We start from the raw sequence: 20,842 nt of genomic DNA, 5'->3' as shown, positions 1-20,842 counted from the left end.
TTAAGAATAATCATTTACTTCTCCATGTATTATTGGTCCTAAGCTTCAGGATATGGTAAACAGCAGATAAATCATTTGCAGCCCTTGCCATTTTTCCCTGTGCATATTTGCAAACTAAACCTTTGCCTGATATAAATTGCTAAGTATGTGTGAAATATGCTAATTCAGTAACTTCTCTCTTTTCCAGTTTCTACACTGACTAAGAAACATGGCCTTCTACATACTGTAAATTATGGAAATCAATCTACAACTGCTGCAATGCAACACTAGTCTGACATCCAGGCAGCACTTTGCCAGCCTCTGGGCTGTATGTTTATGGCTTGAAGCGGGTGGCATGCAGGCATGATAATGGCTACAGAAGCAATCAAGGAGAACCTTGAAAATACATAGGAAGTGATGGAATAATCTATGACTATAACACCAGCATTTATGCGAGGTTCTCTTCAGTAGCATCAATCAGCTGCCCTAGCAGAAAATCCTTACTATTATCACCATCAGCTGCTTGGTTTTCCAAGTGACAACAACAACATCAGCCTAGACTTCTTTGTCTTAAACAACAACTACTGAATCAGCAGGTGGAACTCTATACAACTTGGGAGGTAAACATTAGCTCTATTCATGTGATACCGGATTGCAAGGAGAATGGGATCACACCTGCCTCCCATCCCACCCCAAAGTTCATGTGTCACCAGAAGCTCTGAACAGAACCAACATGTGTGCAAGTCTGGAGGACCTGCATTTTGTCCCCCAACCTTCCATATCTTCAACAGAACAGGTTTCTGTTAAAGCCATAGGAGCAGTGACTGATAAATGACATGGCAATCCTATGGGCTGTCTTTCATTAAATGCCTTTGAGAAAGCCCAGGCGGTTAAACTAACATATCGGAAGCATGTTTGCTACACTGCATAAACTCACCTGCTCTGATCTGAGATCCTGAAATTATAGCATTTTATGAGGGTCCAAAGTGATACCTATCCAACACATCCCATCTAACCGCATGCTCATGCTTTTGAATGCATAGTTTTCCTCCCTTCCTAGTTCTTTATTTTATCACTTTTTGCTTTATGCCTGCTTGTAAATTAATCACTTAGACATCCAGATAAGCCTCTGCTTATTAAGCAATGCAAACATTCAATAGAGGCATTCAAAACAGACACTACAATTAAGATTTTGCCCAAGCCAAAAGATTATTTCTTAAGAAGTTATGCTGACACAAAGCTCTATTGAACTGAAAAATAAAATACAAAGAATGCTGGCTTTTCTTATGCTAAATCAGGGGCACATCTCCTTTCTGCAATACAATAGAATATAGTTTATATCCTAACTAGGTTTCTGAGGGTGGGATTGTACTTTAAGCAGAGTTCCTGCCAGTGGAAGTGAGATGACTGACATACACTTTCTGTCTCTTCCCACAAGGCAGCCTTGTGCCTCCCTGAAAAAACTGCACTGGTAGGGCCCTCTAGAGGAACATGAAAGGCAGCACTCAGCACTGCAGTGGGAAGGGGAATATCTGTGAACATTGTTCCCCTCTATTGTTTGGGATCCTCCACTGGATCTTGGTACATCTTTGAATGGAAGAAGCCTTTCAGTTCATAGATACCTAGTTAGGATTCAAGCCTATGTTTTCAGCAAAACAGTATGATGGAAAATAGCAAAAAGTCAAGAAAAGGAGAAGTCAAATAATGAACTAATAGAAAAGACAAGTGGAACCCCTACAATAAATTGCAGATGATCTGATATATTACAAGTACACACTTCCACACACAAATGAAAAGAACTGAACATAATGTCCCCACGTAGCGTTATCTTTCACCTTCAGTGTATTGTACAGTCTTCAGTGGACTGCAACAGGCTGTTAAAGATAAATAGACTTTTATAAAACTGTATGAATGGCTTTATTGAGTAGCTAACATGGCCATTGTGATAAACAGCAGCATGCATGGGCTTTGCACACCACACTTATACCCTTTGTTAATTAAAACTGCAGAATAAAAAAGGAATCAAACAAGGTGATCCTATGCACAATCAATAAAATTTGGGTTTACATTGCTTCCTCTTTGCAGCTTAGAAACAGGTCTTGTAATATATTTTTGTTTGTCTTTTAGAAAAATGCTAATCAAAATGCCAATAGGTTTATCAATAGTCAGCTGAATTTTTGTTAACAAAGCTTCACCGTGAACTTCATATAAATCACAAACAGTAAACAATGTAGCAAAAGTATTCCACTTCTTCTGATTTACAAATAGATAAAAAAATTCCATGTTGTTGTTTAGTCATTTAGTCGTGTCCGACTCTTCGTGACCCCATGGACCAGAGCACGCCAGGCACTCCTGTCTTCCACCGCCTCCTGCAGTTTGGTCAGGCTCATGTTTGTAGCTTTGAGAACAATATCCAACCATCTCGTCCTCTGTTGTCCCCTTCTCCTTGTGCCCTCCATCTTTTCCAACATCAGGGTCTTTTCCAGGGAGTCTTCTCTTCTCATGAGGTGGCCAAAGTATTGGAGCCTCAACTTCACGATCTGTCCTTCCAGTGAACACTCAGGGCTGATTTCCTGAAGAATGGATATGTTTGAATTTCCATAGCTAATGTTATTTAGCTAATATAAAACACCAAAATAGTTGTTGACTATAAAAGCATATTTCAGCCTATGATCACAGAGCAATACAAAATAATAAGGCCTTTGCCTCCTCCACTCATGGAGTTTTGCAAGTGTGAAGTTGTTTACTATGTCACTATCCTCTTATCAAGCAGTAGTTAATGAGGTGGTTTTCAAAAATGGTTATCAGACTCAGCTCCACATTTGTTCAAGGCTGCTAATAAGCTGGACTCCCTCATGTAACTGTCATCAAGATGCTAGTTAAGCTTGTATCAAGCGTTTTATTTAGCAAAACAATGGTCTAAATGGCTTTGAAGCTATTCCATAGCATTCAAATCACATAAAGGAAGCATATCTAGAAAACAGCAAGAGGATCTGAGGAGGGGGTGGGGAGATGAGCATTCGAGGTACAGTGGTACCTCGGGTTACATACGCTTCAGGTCACATACGCTTCAGGTTACAGACTCTGCTAACCCAGAAATAGTGCTTCAGGTTAAAAACTTTGCTTCAGGATGAGAACAGAAATCGTGCTCCGGTGGCGTAGCAGCAGCGGGAGGCCCCATTAGCTAAAGTGGTGCTTCAACTTAAGAACAGTTTCAGGTTAAGAACGGACCTCCGAAATGAATTAAGTACTTAACCTGAGGTACCACTGTATTTCAAAGTTTTGTGTATTTGCCAGGTTAAACCTGAACTACACTACATCTGAAATTAGGAACCACCGCATGTTTGACTTTAGGACTGTTACTCTAACGTGAGGGGCACATCTGTACACCATATTGATGTGGAGTGTTATTTTAGGCTGCCTGTGCATTCTACAGCAACTTTTCTCACCCCGGTGTTGTGGATTGCAACATCCATCAACTCCAGCAGGGCCCTGTTCCAGGCTATTTAAGGGTGACTGACACATGCATATCTACAGAGTGCACATTTTTAAAAGATGCATATAGGTTTTATGCATTGTGGAATATATACAGTACACAGATGTATATTTTCAAATTTCCACAACATTTGAAGCACATTTTAGAATTCAACTTTAATGCAGGTTACCTACAGCCAAGACCTCAGGCACAATTGTCCCTGTTGCCATTGTCTGTGTCTGGAAAATGAAGGTATATTTGCAAGACCAATACTTTCACCATGCAAACAATGTAGGAAGAATTACTGTGTAAGAGTAAAGACAAATAAAACATTTTAACATGACAAAGGTAGACTGATAGTGCCTTCACTTTTCTGTAAATAAATCATCATATTTCACCCTCTTCTTCTTTTTTAAGAACATTTATGCAAGTTTGAGAGTGGATCACCAGAGTGTGCAAAACCGGCCTTGGACTTTTAAGATGAAAGGCAGATACTAATGCTGACTATGGAGTACACCTATTAGCTACTACCTGTGATTTCACAGAACTCCTACCTCTAATCTACATATCAGTTTTGCAACTGTCTTTTATAAATTTGTCAATTTTAGTTTTTAAAAGATGGTACCTCGGTTCTCAAACGTAACCTGTTCTGGAAGACGGTTCGACTTCTGAAACATTCGAAAACTGAGGCGCAAAGGGCTGGCTGCAAGTTCAATTGGAAAAATTGAAAAACACGCAGCCGAAGCCGTTCAACTTCTGAGGGACATTTGAAAACATAGGCAATTACTTTTGGGTTTTCGGCATTCAAAAAACAAAATGTTCGTCTTCCGAGATGCTCGAAAACCAAGGTACCACTATACAAATAAAGATACAGTGTGTCACTTAAGAGACAGGTAGCTCATCTGATGCACAATAAGAGGAGCAACTCAGAAGCTAGTCTAGCATTCATTTTACTGGTATGCCATCTGTCACGCAAATTGTGATGTTGGGCTGACATGATGGCTCTTTGTGACTGTACTAGGTCTGTCTTTAGCCAACTCATCCTAAGGCAGCCTTGGAGACATCCCTCAAACCTACAGAACCTTCTTTAGATCCCACTCCTTTGCATTTTCTCACCAAGTGTCCAGGGCTATGACGAAAACCAGATGGGGAACCATTGCCCACAATTTTTAGCTCAACAGGTTGTCTGTCCACAAAACCTTCAGCCAGCACCAAGGGGTTGATGGTAACATTCTAATCTGATTTCTCAATCTCAGTTTGTGTGATTTTTGGTTCACTCATCCTCAAATAAATGAGACAGATCTTAAATTAACTGTGGCTTTACTAGTACCTTTCTTCTTATTTGAACAGGACCTTGCAAACCCTAAGGATAGCCCCATTCCCACAGTTTATTTTGATGAACGCATATTTTCCTTCAGCCAGGAAAAAACATAGTTGTATTTAAATGTCACTGAAAAAGGCCCAATACTCTCTAAAATTGGCTGCTTAACCCCTCTTCAGACAGCTGCTCAAATATTAAAGCATTATCTAAAGTAGTTTTACAAAGCTCTTATCTACATAGAACCACATTCTGATCTCATTTGCCCTGGTTTAAATCCAGAGTAACTGCATTAAGCTGGTAGTGCTAATTCTGCTTACATAATGACCATTTATATTGATATTGAAATCAGATTCTCACTCTAGTGGCATAAAACTAACCCTCCATGTATCCATGTCAATCCCATTTCCAGTTCTTAAGAGTAAAGATCCTCTGTTGGGTTTGGGCTCTACTTCAATCACAAACTAGTAGTTGGTTGAAACTTACGGTCTGATACAGACAAGTAGTGCAAACAATGTTTAAAAAAAAATATGACACTGAAGATTACTCAGAAATAATAGCATAAAGTAATGGTAAAAAGAGAGGTTCTTCCTTCAGTTTTAAGATTCAAATGCTCACTTTGTTTAGCTAATAAACATTGTACAAATATCCCTGAAAACAATGAAGGGCAGTTTAACTGTGTTTGCAAGCAAGCAGCCAGCAAACACCCCAGTTTTTCTGAAAGGTTCTCCAATACTTTCTTTTTAATAGAGGGAAAATATGACATAACCAACAAAATTTGCATGCAGGTATAAAGGCAATTCAGTGCCAAGTGAATATTGGAAAGAATGTGCCATCTGGAAAGCCAATGAATTTCACATTAGGACTCACATCTGTTTCAAAATTTCTCCGCATCCAGAAGATGTGGGTCATCAGGCAACTCTCTGGAGAAGTACTGTATTTTTGGATCAAATTCTACTACACAGTTGTAGGGAAATGAGGTACTAAAGGATACTACATTTTAAAGTCTTCTTTTTTAAGAGAATACCCCACTCACATAATAGCCAATATGTATATTTATAACTTGAGTTGTTTGGCCCAAGCCGTGGTGTGAATTAGCCTACCTCTGCCCCACTAATTTTTTGCCCTGAAAGGACCAGATCAATGTGTTTAAGAAACTTCTTAACTGCATGTTCTTCATTCTTCTTGAACAAAGCAAGATCCCCTTTTTCTGATTTCAAATTAAAACTGCTGCCCCTTCCTTGGCCTGGCCGTCTCCTTTCTCGGTCGAAAGCTGTAGCTTCTTCCCTCAGATGTTCCCACAAGATAAAATCATTGGAAGAACAAAACAGAAAGTAAAAGGCTTGCTCATGGGGAGTCATTTTGAGTCGGATAATATTTTGCTGCTGAAGTATGTGGGGAGACCTGGTACATTAATATGTAAGATTGTGCCTTCAGTGCATTTAAACTGCAATGTGTCTTCCCCTGAATTTTTGATATGGATTCTGCAATGACAGCCAAATTGTTTGCTGGTGTTTGCGCTGCTTGTTTTCTGAAAAATGAATAAAAATGCTTTATTCAAAAAAGAAAAAAAATATTTTGCTACAGGCATGTCCTGCCACATAGAGTATCTTCCTCCTTTCCCCCAGTGTGTCCTCATGTGGGAAAACAGGCCATCAGCACAGTATTGGACAATGTGAGGCAGCAACACTCAGCTAACCTCCTGTCAGTTGTGTTACTGGTGCTTACTTGGAAATAGAGGGGAGAATGTGGGCACAGTGCAAATGTGCCAGTGGGACTGGCTCCACTGATACATTTACACCTTGCAAACATCACTGCTACATCAGTCTTCCCTGTCTATAACCTGGTAAGCAGTAGCAATGTGATTGACTTGAGGTCAGGTGAATGCTGCTGCCCTATTAAACTGCCTGCAGGAGCAGCTCTGCTTGGGGCTGTAGCAGCGCAACCCATTGCTACTTTGGGGGCGTTTTTGGTACAGTCAATGACCATTTCACAAGGGGGTTCAATTTCCGGCACCTGTACGCATAAGTGCCCCGTTATGCCCTTTTAGTGATGTGTTCTGTGACGTTTTCAGCCACTTCTGGGTTTGGCAACTGTATGCAATTGCATATCTTTCAGATGCCGGAAGCTGGCATAAACACTGGTTACAGCTCTGCAACCTTGCAAGCCAGCAGGTCCCTGCTTCAAATCTCACCACAGCCACAAACCAAGTGGCCACGTCAGACAAGCCACTCTTCTTCCCATCTACAAAATGGAAATCCAAATTATTAGGCTATTGCAGAGATAATCAAATCATATGTGTAAAGTACTTAAAAAATGATCTGTGTGAAGGCCGACTACACATTACAACATTATAACTAAAATGTCCAGTGTCCTGATTTCTTTTTCTTTACCTGTATTAGGGCTGTGGTGCGGATGAAGGGATTTGTTTTTTGTTTGCTTGCTTTTTAATTCTTTCCCACGGTGACAATCCACCTCCTACCCTGTCCTGAAGCTGATGTTATCCATGGAGGGGGAAACAAAAAGCTGCAATACAAGAACCTCTTTATTTTCACTTCTGCAGCTTGGCAATTTGTCTCAGGAAATTATGCAGCCCTGCTGTCCCTTTATATTGACTATACACTGACATAATCTGTGCATAGTTCTTTTAAAAATACACATTTTACAAATGCAACACTTTTCCTTACTCTTCAAAATATCAGCCTTTTACAAATTGCCTCATAAACTTGCCCTTTATCTTCCTTTTTAAAAATAAGTGTAAAATATAGTGTGCTTGCCATTGAGTTTTTATAATATTCTTTCCACTTTGGATTTAGGTAGTAAATAGATAATCCTAAAGTGAAATATATGCATCTCTGAAAAAAATGTGGTAGTGAAGTTTATAGAATCTAAAAACTTTCCTCAATAAAAACAGATTAACAAAATCTATAGATAATATAGATAAACAAATCTATCCAGAAGTGGATATCTTGGCAGCATTGAGTCAGCCCAAAAGCTGTACTTTTCATTTACATTGTTCCAGATTTTCTTGTCCCCAGGCTGATTGATGCAATCTGGAACTGAATCATTGCCTTCACTCTGAAACTGTATGCTTTAACAGCAAAATCACAACAACGTATTCAAAAAATAGTAAGAAATGGTATTCAGTACACAGACACTCAGCCAAAACTCCTTTATTCCCCCCCTCACAAAATTTGAACACGAAATATCCTTTTTCCTAATACTCTCTGCCCCAGGAATCCCTAACCATTATGCCAGAAATACTGCCAACACAATCTGTCTTCTAATACGGCAATCCTCTTTATATAACTTCTGTGTTGAATTCAGTCTGCATTATTCCACCATTAAATACTTTCCAGGAAACCTCTGTTCAGAAGAGTACACTACGATGCTTCTTTCATTCCATTTTAGATTCCAATGTCATATTGTGGTACATTCCAATTGTTGTGTAACTGTTTGTTGTTCATAGCATTTAAAAGGTATATGCATCTATGAAACACAGAACTGACCCCCAGTCTTTTTGTAGTGTTTCCATGCCACTGGAAGGAAAGGCGAATCTTCTCAGGCTCAAATCATGACATATTATGGATGAAGCCATTTCTGTAATCAAACCTGCAATTTATTTACTGTCATCAGTTTTGTACATTTAGTACACCTTCTTTTTCTCCATCGTGGAACTCAAAATGACAAATGTAGGACTCCCAGGCAGACTCACATTCAGGGCCTTGCTGCACATTACACTCACCATGTTGAAAATAGTCATGTGTGAGACTGATGCTCTGGCTATTCAGAAACTCCTTCAGAAGCCCACAGCAAACAGGCATCATTACCTGTCTCTTCCTCCCTCTATTGTTTATCTCTGATTATTAGTAGCTAAGCTTAACTGAGAGAGGGAGGAGCAGGGGCAATGAGCCACTACAGGGGAGAAAAGGCTGTTATTAAAAACAAACCCAAAGCCTTCATTAAATCATTCATTCAGGGATTTTGAAATCGCCTAAGGGACCTATTTGCCATGTATTAATCTGAAAATTAAGCTTAAGAGTAATTTATAGTTGGCTGAAATCTATTAGTCACAGTCATTATTAGAGCTCTGATCACAAATGCCTGCATTTGTGTTTCTGCCCATAATGTCCCTGCAGAGGCTAGTGCAACTGAAACACCCCTGTATGTTACTGAAAATTTCTCAGGGTGGGCAATAATATGACTGAGTCAGATCATTGGTCTGCCTAGCTCAGAACTGCCTAACTAGCAGTGGCTCTGGGGTTTCAGACAGTGTTCTCTCATAGCCCATAGCCCTACCTGAAGATGCTGGGGATTATTATTAAAATGAGTTTCACAAGCTGCGGTTCAGGGGCAACCATTGGATACAACCAATAAAAGTAATTGAATAGTATTTCATGGATTATTTTTTGACACTGAACTGTCTGTACAACAGGTTTGGTTTTAAGCAGTGCATTCAGAAGTAAAGTTCACCTTGGGAAATAGCAGGGAAACATCCACAGATAATCCTTATCCTTTAACAATAATAATATGCAAACTGCATGTGAGCTTCGGGAAAATAAACACACATTTCCAGGTTTTGTTTCTAAGATGCCTTGTAGCAAATGAACAGAAGGAAGCACAACTGAGTAGATAAAGGACTGACTCACAGACAAGCATCTGTGGCTTCTGTCTCTCAGTAAGTGCGACTATCTCAAAGCACAAACTATGACATATGAGAACGTTTTTCAGTCAAAATGTCCTGTAGAATTGGCTTGCAAAATAAAGCAAATAGTTATTGATAAATATATTTCCTTTTAGACATAGAAACCTTGTTCTTTGTTTTCTGGGCGTTGCTGTTTTCATCTAAGTGAAACCAACCAACCACATGCAGCATGGTGCAAAGCGGGCTTGGATTGCTCTCCTGGTCAATTCATAGTTGAGGAGAGATTTGAAGAGGATATTAGAATGGGGTTTGTGCTGTTCTTCTCCCTAATTTCCTTTATTTTATCCTTTCTCTCTCTCTCTGCCACCTTTTAAAGCAATTGATGGCAAGGATAAACATGGTTCTGAACACTGAGTATAACAAATCCAACAGTCCTGCTTTTCGCAAGTGGAATTTCTGTGATAACACAGACAAATGAGATTAATAGCACCCTAATTTTGCTTACACATGGAAACATCTCTGTACTATACTGGTATGAAAAATAATATCATGCCCTATCCATTATTGAAGCCTCTTGCATGTTTATGTATGTATGTGTTTCTTTATTTCATAAAATTTGTATACTACTTGGTTGCAAAACACCTCAAAGTGATTTACAAAAAAGTTATATGCTAGGCTTGCCATGTCGCAAAAAGTGAAAATCCAGAGAGAAAAGCTGTTGAGCTCTGAGTTGTTGGGCTTCTTTTTTTCCTTCTATTTCTGAGGGAAATCAGCAAAAACGACACTGCTGCCATGGGCTGCCATACGTCCAGCTTTTCCCAGACATTTCGCCAATTTTCAGCCCAGACACTGCTTGCAGCTACAGCATTCCAGCTATGTCCTGGAAATTCCGGACGTATGGCGACCCTATTTAAGCAGACCAGAGGAGCCACATGTTCTGTCATCACTCTCTAGCATGGGTGTACCAATACTGTGTTGCTTTTCCTCATAAAAAGTAATCAACCCATTTCTGACAAAAGACTTCTCTCTTTCAGACAAAGGACTTCTCTTAGACTGTTGCCTAAAAATACATTCCTTTTGACTTAGATCATACTTTAAAGTGGTAATTAGATAACTATTAGGAATTAATAGGTAGACAAGCAAACATGCTGAACACCAAAATACCAGTTTTCCATCTTTTAAAATAATGGCACTGTTTTCCCTCTCTCCCTGTTCACAGGGCAGGCAAATTAGTTCTTCTGAGAATACTGCCAGAAAGGGGAATAATAAGTGACAAAAGCATACAATGAGAAATGTGCAACATGTCTGTTTTTTGTTAATTAGAAACTAGAGATCTCTTATAACTAATAACGCTTGAGGTTTCTGTTCTTTGAAGAGGCAATTTTCTAATCAGCTGTAATTACTGAGGGAAAAAAGGGTTCTATCCATTAAGAGTCTTCAAAAAAAATATTTCCTCATGTCTTAGCCCATAGACAGTAAAAAAAGACAAGAAAAAAGTGGCAAGATGCCAATGATTACCTGAATAGGAGACATTTAATAGTTTTATAATGTGCTTGAGTGGAAGTTATTAAATTTGCTATATTGGTCTTTCCAACTCATAGCTATTTCAGGGGGGGAAATAAAAACACAATTCCAAATTGTTTGACTGGGAAATAATTGCTTGACAAATACTTTGCTAATTAATTGTGAATTTATCACAATGCTGGACATCAATTATAAAACAATCTTATGGAACTTTTGCCCCTGTTCTATGAATCAGGAAATGAGAGTCAGACTAAGCATGATGTTAGGATGAAAAAGTTGCTGAGCTATTTTTGAAAAAGCACATAGAAATTAAACATTTTTGAGCTATTACTGAGGAAAATAGGCAATAAAGACACTGCCAACATGGGCCGCCCTATGTTAAGTGCTTTTTTGCATTTAATGTGCACATTTTTAAAAAAGTCATTTGGCAGCTGCTGAGTGTGGCAGCTGCTAACTACCATTATCAGAGCAGATGGGAGGAGGGCAAACCTTTCCTCCCTTACTGCCATCCTAACCAAAAAGCATTCCTCTGAAACTGCTAATTGGATTAGGAGGAAATCCCCCATTAGCACCTGCTGCCATCCCAATAATTATCAGTCCACACCCCAGTGACTGCTATTTGCATTTTTAACACTGTACATGTTAAATGAAAAGATGCATTGAATGTTGCATCTGGTTTAGCCCCCAGTTTAAGTTTCAGGTGTACTGCTAAACTTTGAGTTACAGATAGGTAGCCGTGTTGGTCTGGTATCTGAAGAAGTGTGCATGCACACGAAAGCTCATACCAAGAACTGACTTAGTTGGTCTTTAAGGTGCTACTGGAAGGAATTTTTTTTGTTTTGCTAAACTTTGGTTACCGGTAATTTAAAATGGAAGTTTTCAGTCTCCTTCTCACTGGAGGAAGGGTAGGGGGAGAGGGCACACCTGAGACTCACTGCCAGTTTGTAAAATTAAACCAAGGTTTATCATTCTCTGTGTGTTATTTCTATCTGCCAGTACTTTGGCTTTTGACTTTCCAAGACCCCACCATTCTTCAACAGCTAAAGGCTAATGTTAATTCCAGGCATACCTAACAATGTGCATACAATCCAGCTTCATGACCCATGATTTTAGGTGACATCAGAACATCCATTTCATATATTTCACCTAATGAACTACAATTGAGGGGGGAACTCAAAATGCATATTAATACGGCAATATTCATTTTCATGCATTGCTTTTTCCATTTTGCATAAGCTGAAATATTAAAGGTTTAAATAAAGTATTGTTCCAACAGTTCGATAATAAAGTATTTACTTATAAGTTACTTGCTATGGGGATTCAAGTGCATCTTTAATGCAAGCACGCCCTGTTTCTATCCTGCTAAAGAACAGCAAAAGTTACAAACAATGATTAAGCTGGCAAACATAAGAACAGCCTTGAAAATAAGATACAATAGACTTCAGATAAAAAGTTTTGTTAATGGAACTTGTTGCAGAGAAATAAAGGGTTTTGTTGACAAACTATAGTTATGCATAGGAGCAACTGAGCAAATGCCAATTCAAGATCTATTTAATGATTTGCCCCAAGGAATGTTTTTGCATCTGCTAAATAAACATGATTTTCATTTTTCATTTAGGCAACTCAGTATGTCTGCCCAACATGTGATATTAGCAGGGTGGGGGACACAAGCTTGAGAACCATAGTGTTCTACCTGGTTTGCTTTCTTCTCTTGTTCACATATCAAAATATGATCAAATACAATGCCGGGTAACAAAGATGAATCTACCAACCCTAGACTACTGCATCCTAGCATCATCAGGAACAGTGAATTTGGAAAACAGTTGGTAATTTGACGAAATATCTGAACAGGAAAACTTTCTGCAAGGGAACACTTACTCTGATTATTATGAGCAAACCACCTTACACAAACCCATTTCCCAGTGTGGAGAGACAAGTGGTCCTATTGCAGAACACCAGCCCAATAACTTAACTATACGGTGAATTATTTAGCTTCTGCACAGCACGAGGCGTGCCTAAGTCTCTTAAGCAAGGTTTTCACATTTTGCATTTGCCGTGGGGGTGTGGTTCTTTAAAATCTACCTTCACTTACTGTGCAGGACTATTTGCAGAAAATAACTTCCAGGGAGTATCTGATCTCAGATGAATCCACCACAGAAAAAGATAAATCCTTGTTGCTAGGGGGGAAAAGAAGGGCACAATATGTTTCCAAGGACTAAATTATAAGGCAGAAAAGTAGGAAATATGTACTAAAAGGGGGAAAAGCAACTGTTCAGGACTCCAGGTTTCCTATTGCCTAGTGTCCAAACAACTGTCTCATCAGTCACAGCTCTGACTTCCATTGGCTAAAAACATTAAAAGCAGGCGCAGCCAGTCTGGCTCACCTCACAAAAATTGTTTAGAAGGGAACCTGTACATATTGCTTCATAGCTTTAATTCTAATAGGGCTACAGACTTCTTTTTTAAAAAAATGGAAGTCAGAGTTTGGGGGCCCTGCTAGTTGTGTGCCTGATATACCCACCTCTGGGAGGCCCTGCAGTTGGAGGAATAACATTTGTCCCAATAAATCTTTTCTACTCATGTAGACTTCCATGCTAATTTCCCAGATTCTCGAGATGCTGTTCTACATGAGTAGAACAGGCTTCTTGCATCAGATGTTGTCCCTCCAAATCATGATGGAGAAGGCGTACAGTGAGAAGGGGCAGAGCTGGCATACTTATACATATTTGCTCCCTCTGGTTGAATGAGGGATTTGGAATGTCTGAATATGGCTTGTGTCTGCCTTAATTCCCTGTTCCACAAACTCTCCTTGGAATGATATTCCTTCATGAAAGGTAAAGGTATCCCTTTACCCCTGACGGTAATGTCCAGTCGCAGATGACTCTGGCGTTGCAGGGCTCATCTCGCTCTATAGGTCAAGGGAGCCAGCGTTTGTCCACGGACAGTTTTTCCAGGTCATGTGGCCAGCATGACTAAGCTGCTTCTGGCAAACCAGAGCAGCGTGCAGAAACACTGTTTACTTCCCACTGGAGCAGTACCTATTTATCTACTTGCACTTGACACGCTTTCGAACTGCTAGGTGGGCAGGAGTGGGGACCAAGCAACAGGAGCTCACCCCGTCGTGGGGATTTGAACCGCCAACCTTCTGATCGGCAAGCCCTAGGCTCAGTGGCTTAGACCACAGGGCCACCCGCGTCCCACCCATGTCCTTCATTATTCAAGCACAATTATAGCTTGCAGAATCTTGGCCACATGCTGCTATTACATTGGCTAACACCCATTAGTAAGCAAATATTTTATCTTTGTGGTGCTGGTTGGACATTAGGGTTTACAATTTTCTGGTTCATGAAAGCATTGTCTCAATGTGACATTTTTCTTTTGGGGACAACAAAAGGATTAAGCAGGTAATAAAGAGGATTAGACACTATTTTCTGTTGGTGGCAGGGATGAGCAGCATTATATGTTGTTTTTTTACTGAGTGTGATAGTAGCTTGTTATTTCTTTCCCTCAATGTAGGCTGAGCAAAATAGCCACTTAAGAGCATGTTGACACATCAATTAACACTTCATAACCAATCTCTTCTGATTACCACAGCAGACTTAACGCTTACAAGATGGAGTTAGGAACTAACTGAAACATACAGAATCTTTCAGCAAACTCAGTTACTGCAGTTTATTAAATCATTCTGTTCAAATGGGAAAAAACCACCAGAGAAGATAAGAGTCTGCTTGCCTTTAACAGCACTGATTGCTACTTTGATGCATTTTTCTCCATGTAAACATTTACAATAAATGTACCCGGACCATAAACCATTTTCTTTTAATGATGTTTCTCAGCATGTTCCATTTAATTACTTCATGACCAGACAAAGGGTTTTTTTATTGTTTTTTTAAGTACCCTTGTCAAAATATAATTAAAAGTCAACATGACAACAATGCTCTGGGATTTGTACTCTTTAATAGGACTAATTTTTATTAGAACTGATGAGAAATCTAAAAATTAGCTTGGCTGTACATGTCAGTGGGGAGTATGACCCACCCAGTACAAAGAAGCCACAGTGGAGAAGATCACAAATATATGGGGTTCACTTAGTTGGTCACAGAAAGTTCACAAGCCAAGAGAGGAAAGAGCGACAGTGGGACCTATCACCATGCTAACTAACGCTGCTGTGTAAAGCCCACAGCCTCTTCGCCTGACTCTCACAGATTCAGAGTCACACCCTGACAGTAAACAGGACAGGAAACGGCCATCACGTAATGAAGACAATGCCCTAGAGACGATGGGAGGGTGAATGACTCAATAAGTCACACACTCAACCTTGCTGGTGTTGCTATGGTAACTCAGTGCACCTGACACCATTATATCAGAACATCCAGACGTGGGGTGTGTGTGTGTGTGTGTGTGTGTGCACTAGTCAAGACATGAGACCAAGCACTGTGTAATTTAACCCTCTGTTCACATTACACCAACAGGGGACCTACCCATTTGATGTCTGGCACAGAGCCACTTCATTCGCTATCTTAACAGCTCATGCTTAGAGGGCCATTACCAAGAAATGTGGCTGGCCATTCCAGCAATTTGAATCCTTGCGGGATCCAGGAAACCAAAAGGACTCAGGAATATGCCTGTATTGCAAGGGGTTGGACTAGATGATCCTCAGGTTCCCTTCCACCTCTACAACTCTATTATTTTATATAGCCTATCGCTCCACCCAACTCACAAGAAGACTGTGAATAAATGCTGTGGACATCCAGTCACTTATAGGCAAAGCAGAAACATGGATGGAAATAACAGGTACGGTTTTTTGACCTCATTTGGATGGGAAACTACCTTCCTTTTCTTTCCATTGAATTATATGGTGCCTGCTACATGTGTATTTATGTATTAGTTTTGTAAGGTTTGTATTCCCTTTTCCAGCCCAGTGCTCTTCATCCTCTCCTTTGCTCTGATGTGCTTTTCATCTTGTTTTTCAGAAGGAGGAGGATACTTTTTCCAATTAAATCACCATTTCACTTAAAGAAACTTCAAGGATGATTCAACCCTTCATCACTCCTTCTTAGCCTTTCCAGCTCTTTCCTTTTTATTATTTATACTGCAGTTCTTTCAGTCCGTGAAGAAAGTGGTTTCCTTTAAAAGGCTGTTTCTCTATGCCATGCTGATAAGAACAGGCAAAAGGAAAGGAAAACATGATATAAATTTGTTTTCTAAAATTATTTTAGATGCACTATCAGCCTGCCTCACCCCAAGAGTGGGTTTGATCAAAGTGGTAACAGTTTGAAGGACAACATTCAGGAAAACCACTAAATAAATAGCCTGTCAGCATGCTGAAATTTGAACCAGCCCTGATTAATTCTGCTCTAAAGACCAGTCATTAAAACTCTAAGAGATGTTTCATATTTATGGAGGCTTCCCATTTTAGAACCCTGGAAAGTCAAGGTTCTGAAAAATGTGGGAGCTTCCACTGATACAAAATGCTCCCCACTCACCTTCCACAAGTCAAATAGTGGCAGAAACAGCAATGGAAGACCACCCAGTTCACATACACCCACACACCCAGTGTGGTGCCTTTCCAGGATTTCTAATGCCTGAAAAAGGTTTGTTGCTGAAAGGTACTGAAAGCACTGTCTTGGCGTGCTTGTTACTGATAGTAAATGACAACTGAAGCACACATGTTTAAACAAGTGTAAAAAGGGGGTGGGCAACTTAATTTCCAAAGGGATTTGTACAGAAATAATCACAAGGACTTTTCTACTTCTTTGGCAGATTGTCTCTTTAACTGTCTAGATAGTGAGAATTTATCTAGTAGGGAAGTTAACTTATTATTGTTGACTCAGCAAAGGTGATGTGAAAACCAATTGATCTCATTTAGCTGTCTAAGGGTGAAAACAGACAGACAGACAAACACACACACACCAGGGGAATTCTATTTACAAGACTATTAAACTTTGTCTCAGTTAAATCATTCACATTGTCCTCCATTTTCAACATGTGATACCAGCAGTTGGAAGACAAGCTTTATTCACACATCTGGTTAATTTCCTTACATAGACAGGGGTTCACCTGAGGCTGCAACCCTAAACATACATTCTGGAAATCAATGGAGCTAAGGCAAGGAGTGAGCTGGCAACATGTTACAGCCATGACTCATTGTCTGTGGTTCAAGCAGATGGGAAGTAAGGGCCAAATTAGATGTGACATTATTCATGTCTATATTCCCTTATTAATTTAAATTTATGTTGCTGAGGTTTGTAGGGGGGAGCCAGATCCAAACTATGGTGTGTGTGTGTGTGTGTGTGTGTGTGTGTGTGTGTGTGTGTGTGTGTAAAAGGATGGAAGGTTTCATCCTTTCTGCCCCTCCATGGCAGTCCCAACCCAAATCATTTATCGAAAAATATTATATATGCATGGGCTAAATATATCCATAATGTCACATCTAACTTTTCTTCTTTTTATGGCAGAATGCATTCATGTTTATGTTTTTAAATGTAATTCACTTGGAGACTAGTCAAATACATCAGAAGCAGGGAACTGGACAGGGAGGAGTTTGGACCATTATATTCCAAAGGAGTTTGCCTCTGCAAATTTACATCTCCAAACTGGAACCTGAAATTCAGAGAAACTATTTTGAATTTAAGTGGTGTGTTTTGCATGAGCCAATGCATAATTCATCCAGGTGATATTTCTGTGCTCTCTCTTGGTCTGAAATGTATCATGTCAACTGGTATTTTATACATAAACTCCCTTAATGGTACTCGGCCCAATCAGGGATCTGATTGCCATGCCAATTCCCTAATCCTTCCCTCGCCTTCCACTCTGGGACTTTGCAGATCTCCGCCATTCTGTTATACCCTGCCACTGCCTTGACAGGGTTTGAATTGCCCTGTTAATACTGTAAGAATTCTCAAAGAGGCATAATTGCTGTCCCTGCATTTTTTGGTTTTGGAAATATTCACTAAACCTCTCCAGCAAATTTGCCCACATAGTGTGCATTTGATTCTGATTTTTGCTCAGCAAGGGTCTGTTGCCAGATGCTGTTGTTATTATTAATTATCTGCCTTGCAAGATTAAAACACGGTATTAAAAACAGTTTAAAACAACTTAGGCTGGATCTAGACACATCAAAGAAGCATTTCAGTTAAACACGTTTTAAACTTCATATGAGAAATTGGGTTAGCAAAAATGGACCTCCACAGCACCATCTGGTGTCATAGTGTTAGAATGCATAAACAACACATATAAAGTGTTTTTTCTTTGCCAATGTAGCTGAGTCCTTACAGTCACAGAATATGGTGGATCCAAAAATTGTGCTGTTAGTAACAAGCCTGTACAATGCATACACCATTATGATACATGGGAATAGCAGGGGAGCTTGGTAAATTCCCTTCACAACAATCCAGAGCTCAAAATTACTGAAGTGCCCAAGTCAGCAACATTTTCCATGCATCCCCAAGGGCTAAACAGTGAACATCACTGACCTGTGTGATGAGTGAATAATAATTAAATGCCAATTTCTCTTCTTAAATTGAATTGGGGATTCGTGGCTAATTTTTACTCTAAGATAACATCTAGCCTGGAATACTCTACAACATTATTAGAAATAACTAAGCAGATGGCACTGGCAGTTTCTCAAAATGATTGTACAGCATTAAAAACAAATTCTGGATAATACTAGCAGTAGTAGATATAAACACTGTGGCTAATGCAAGGGTAACAAGCCCTAAGCACAGGAAAGTAGATCTGAGTGATGGCCAGACATTGCCCAGTGGGCCACATCAACAGACAAAATGCAGGATATAGAGGAACTAAACATGAGAAAGAGAACCATTTTGTTTGCAAATGAATTGTAATCTATGGAATACTGCAAAACACGGCAAACACATTTTCAAGTCACTCTTTCTAGATTATCCCTTTTGGGCTGCTTGAGTTTAACATGTGTGTAGAATTATCAAAAGAAAAACCCATTAAAACCAGGCTTGGACTAATTTCCTCTCCTCACTTACATCCTGCTAATGTCTTTAAACCAGTGCAAAGAACACGGCTTGCTCTCTCCGTTTCAAGCCATAGGCAAGCAATCCCTACCACCACCTTGGTTTTAACTGAATTGTTAAAACTGAACATTTATTTTACAAGGAAAGGCATAATGAGACCGTCAAGTATGCCCAAATATTTTGAAAATACTGTTTGCCTAAACCAGTTAAGTTAATTGCAATGCAACTAGAGCTGCCATTTGTACTGACCTCGCTAGTATTTGAGCTAATTGGAGCAATTAAGGCCTGTCTAACAATGATTAAACCCAATAAAACGTTTGTAAGCAAAGTTGCACTTTGAAAACAACAGCTATCCTATTCACAGAGTAGAGTAGCTGTTGTCTGAGTTATGCCTAACAAGTATACAGACAGCATTTTATACTAATAACATGGATTCTTGTGCACTGGAGTCAGTTGTATGTTTGATGCCAGACTTTTTGTAAAAAGCTTCAGGGTTTTTTTTTCTACAATCAAGCAGTATATACATTTTATGACATAAATAACACTTATGCCCTACAGACTGCCTCACTTTGGAACTAGCGATGCTCTTAGGGCAGCACTTTGGGCCAGAAATCCAAGCCCCTGCTTAGCAGAATGAGCAGCGCCCCCACTACCACACACAACACAATATAGCTGGCTCAACACATTTTAAAGTAGGTGAAACAATGAACATTCTCATCTAAGTGGGGGGGGGGGCACAAAACAATTTGAGATAGTGAAATAATACATATTACCACCTAAAGAGGGAGCTCCAAGATCATTTAGGCCCAGAATTTAAGTGTTTCTAAGTACAAGTAATTACTTGGAAAGGAGGCTGAGAATGTAAGATGAGCCTGCTGGATCAAGCCAATGGCCCACCTAGCCCAGCATCCTGTTCTCACACTGGCCAACCAGATACCCATGGGAAGCCTGAAAGCAGGGTCTGAATGCAACACTACTCTCTCCTCCTGCAATTCCCTGCAACTGTTATCCAGAGGCATACTGCCTTTGACAGTGGAGGTAGCATTCGAGACTAGGAGCTACTGATAGCTTCATCCTCCATGAATCTGTCTAATCCTCTTATAAAGTCACCCATGTTGGTGGCCATCACCGCCTCCTTTAACAATGCACTGTGTAAACAGGTCCTTCCTTTTGTCTGTCTTGAATCTTCCAGCATTCAGTCCCCAAATTCTAATGAGTGAAGGAAGGGGGGGGGGATTCTCTATCCGTTTATTATGCCATCCTCTTACTCACACCACACCTCATGTGGGTAATTAGAGGGCTGCCCGCAGGAAGCAGTGGAGAAGCCCAGGAGGGAGTTCAACATCATGTGGTTACAAACATTCAGGAAGTACACGCATTTCTCTTTGCTTGATGGAACAATCTCCCCTCTCCTCCCTCCCCAATGTGCTGTTCTAGGGATTCTCCTGACACCCCCTCCCTGCCAGCAATTTTGTGGGGAAACGGGGGGGGGGAGCCCCATTGTACTAGCAAAAGTCCTTTGTGTAGGCTTCTGCTAATGGGACGAGTTACTTGGAACTGGACATTAGCACAGTTGTGACTGGGCAGCAGCATACACATCAATAGGTGAAAGCTGATTTCTCATTTGAAAGTGCAAAATGAAACTTCCAAATCAACTCAAAAGTTAGGATCTGATTGCTTGACATTGCTTAGTGGCCGTTTGCTGAATATAACTTGTCAAAGACAACAGAAAATGAGGGAAATTTGTTTTATTGTTACCGCACTGTTAACACTAATGAAAATTACCCTGTGCAGAAAAAGTGCAATCACTTCACTTAATCAAGCTCTCAAGTCCCAGATAAATCTTAAGCTTCTCTCTTTCTCTATGCCACATTCTCCCCCCAGTAAAGTTGTAAATTATGTTGTTGACCTTA

At 39.9% G+C, this 20,842-nt stretch overlaps 1 protein-coding gene and 1 long non-coding RNA gene across 11 annotated transcripts in view; both read right to left on the bottom strand.

Moving 5' to 3' along the window:
- Positions 1-20,842, bottom strand: part of KCNIP1 (potassium voltage-gated channel interacting protein 1) — a 564,777-nt gene that overhangs the window by 88,732 nt on the left and 455,203 nt on the right. The window lies entirely within an intron of this gene.
- LOC310835460 lies at positions 5,781-12,396 on the bottom strand. Its single transcript, XR_014559671.1, has 2 exons — positions 11,790-12,396; positions 5,781-11,649 (listed from the first exon to the last, which is right to left on the bottom strand). It is a non-coding gene; the product is annotated as an uncharacterized lncRNA (long non-coding RNA).

This window comes from Podarcis gaigeae, assembly GCF_964106915.1.
Source record: "Podarcis gaigeae genome assembly, chromosome: 2".
NCBI lineage: Eukaryota > Metazoa > Chordata > Lepidosauria > Squamata > Lacertidae > Podarcis > Podarcis gaigeae.
Note: the sequence above shows the minus strand (reverse complement) of the source record. Positions and strands in the feature narration are given on the sequence as shown.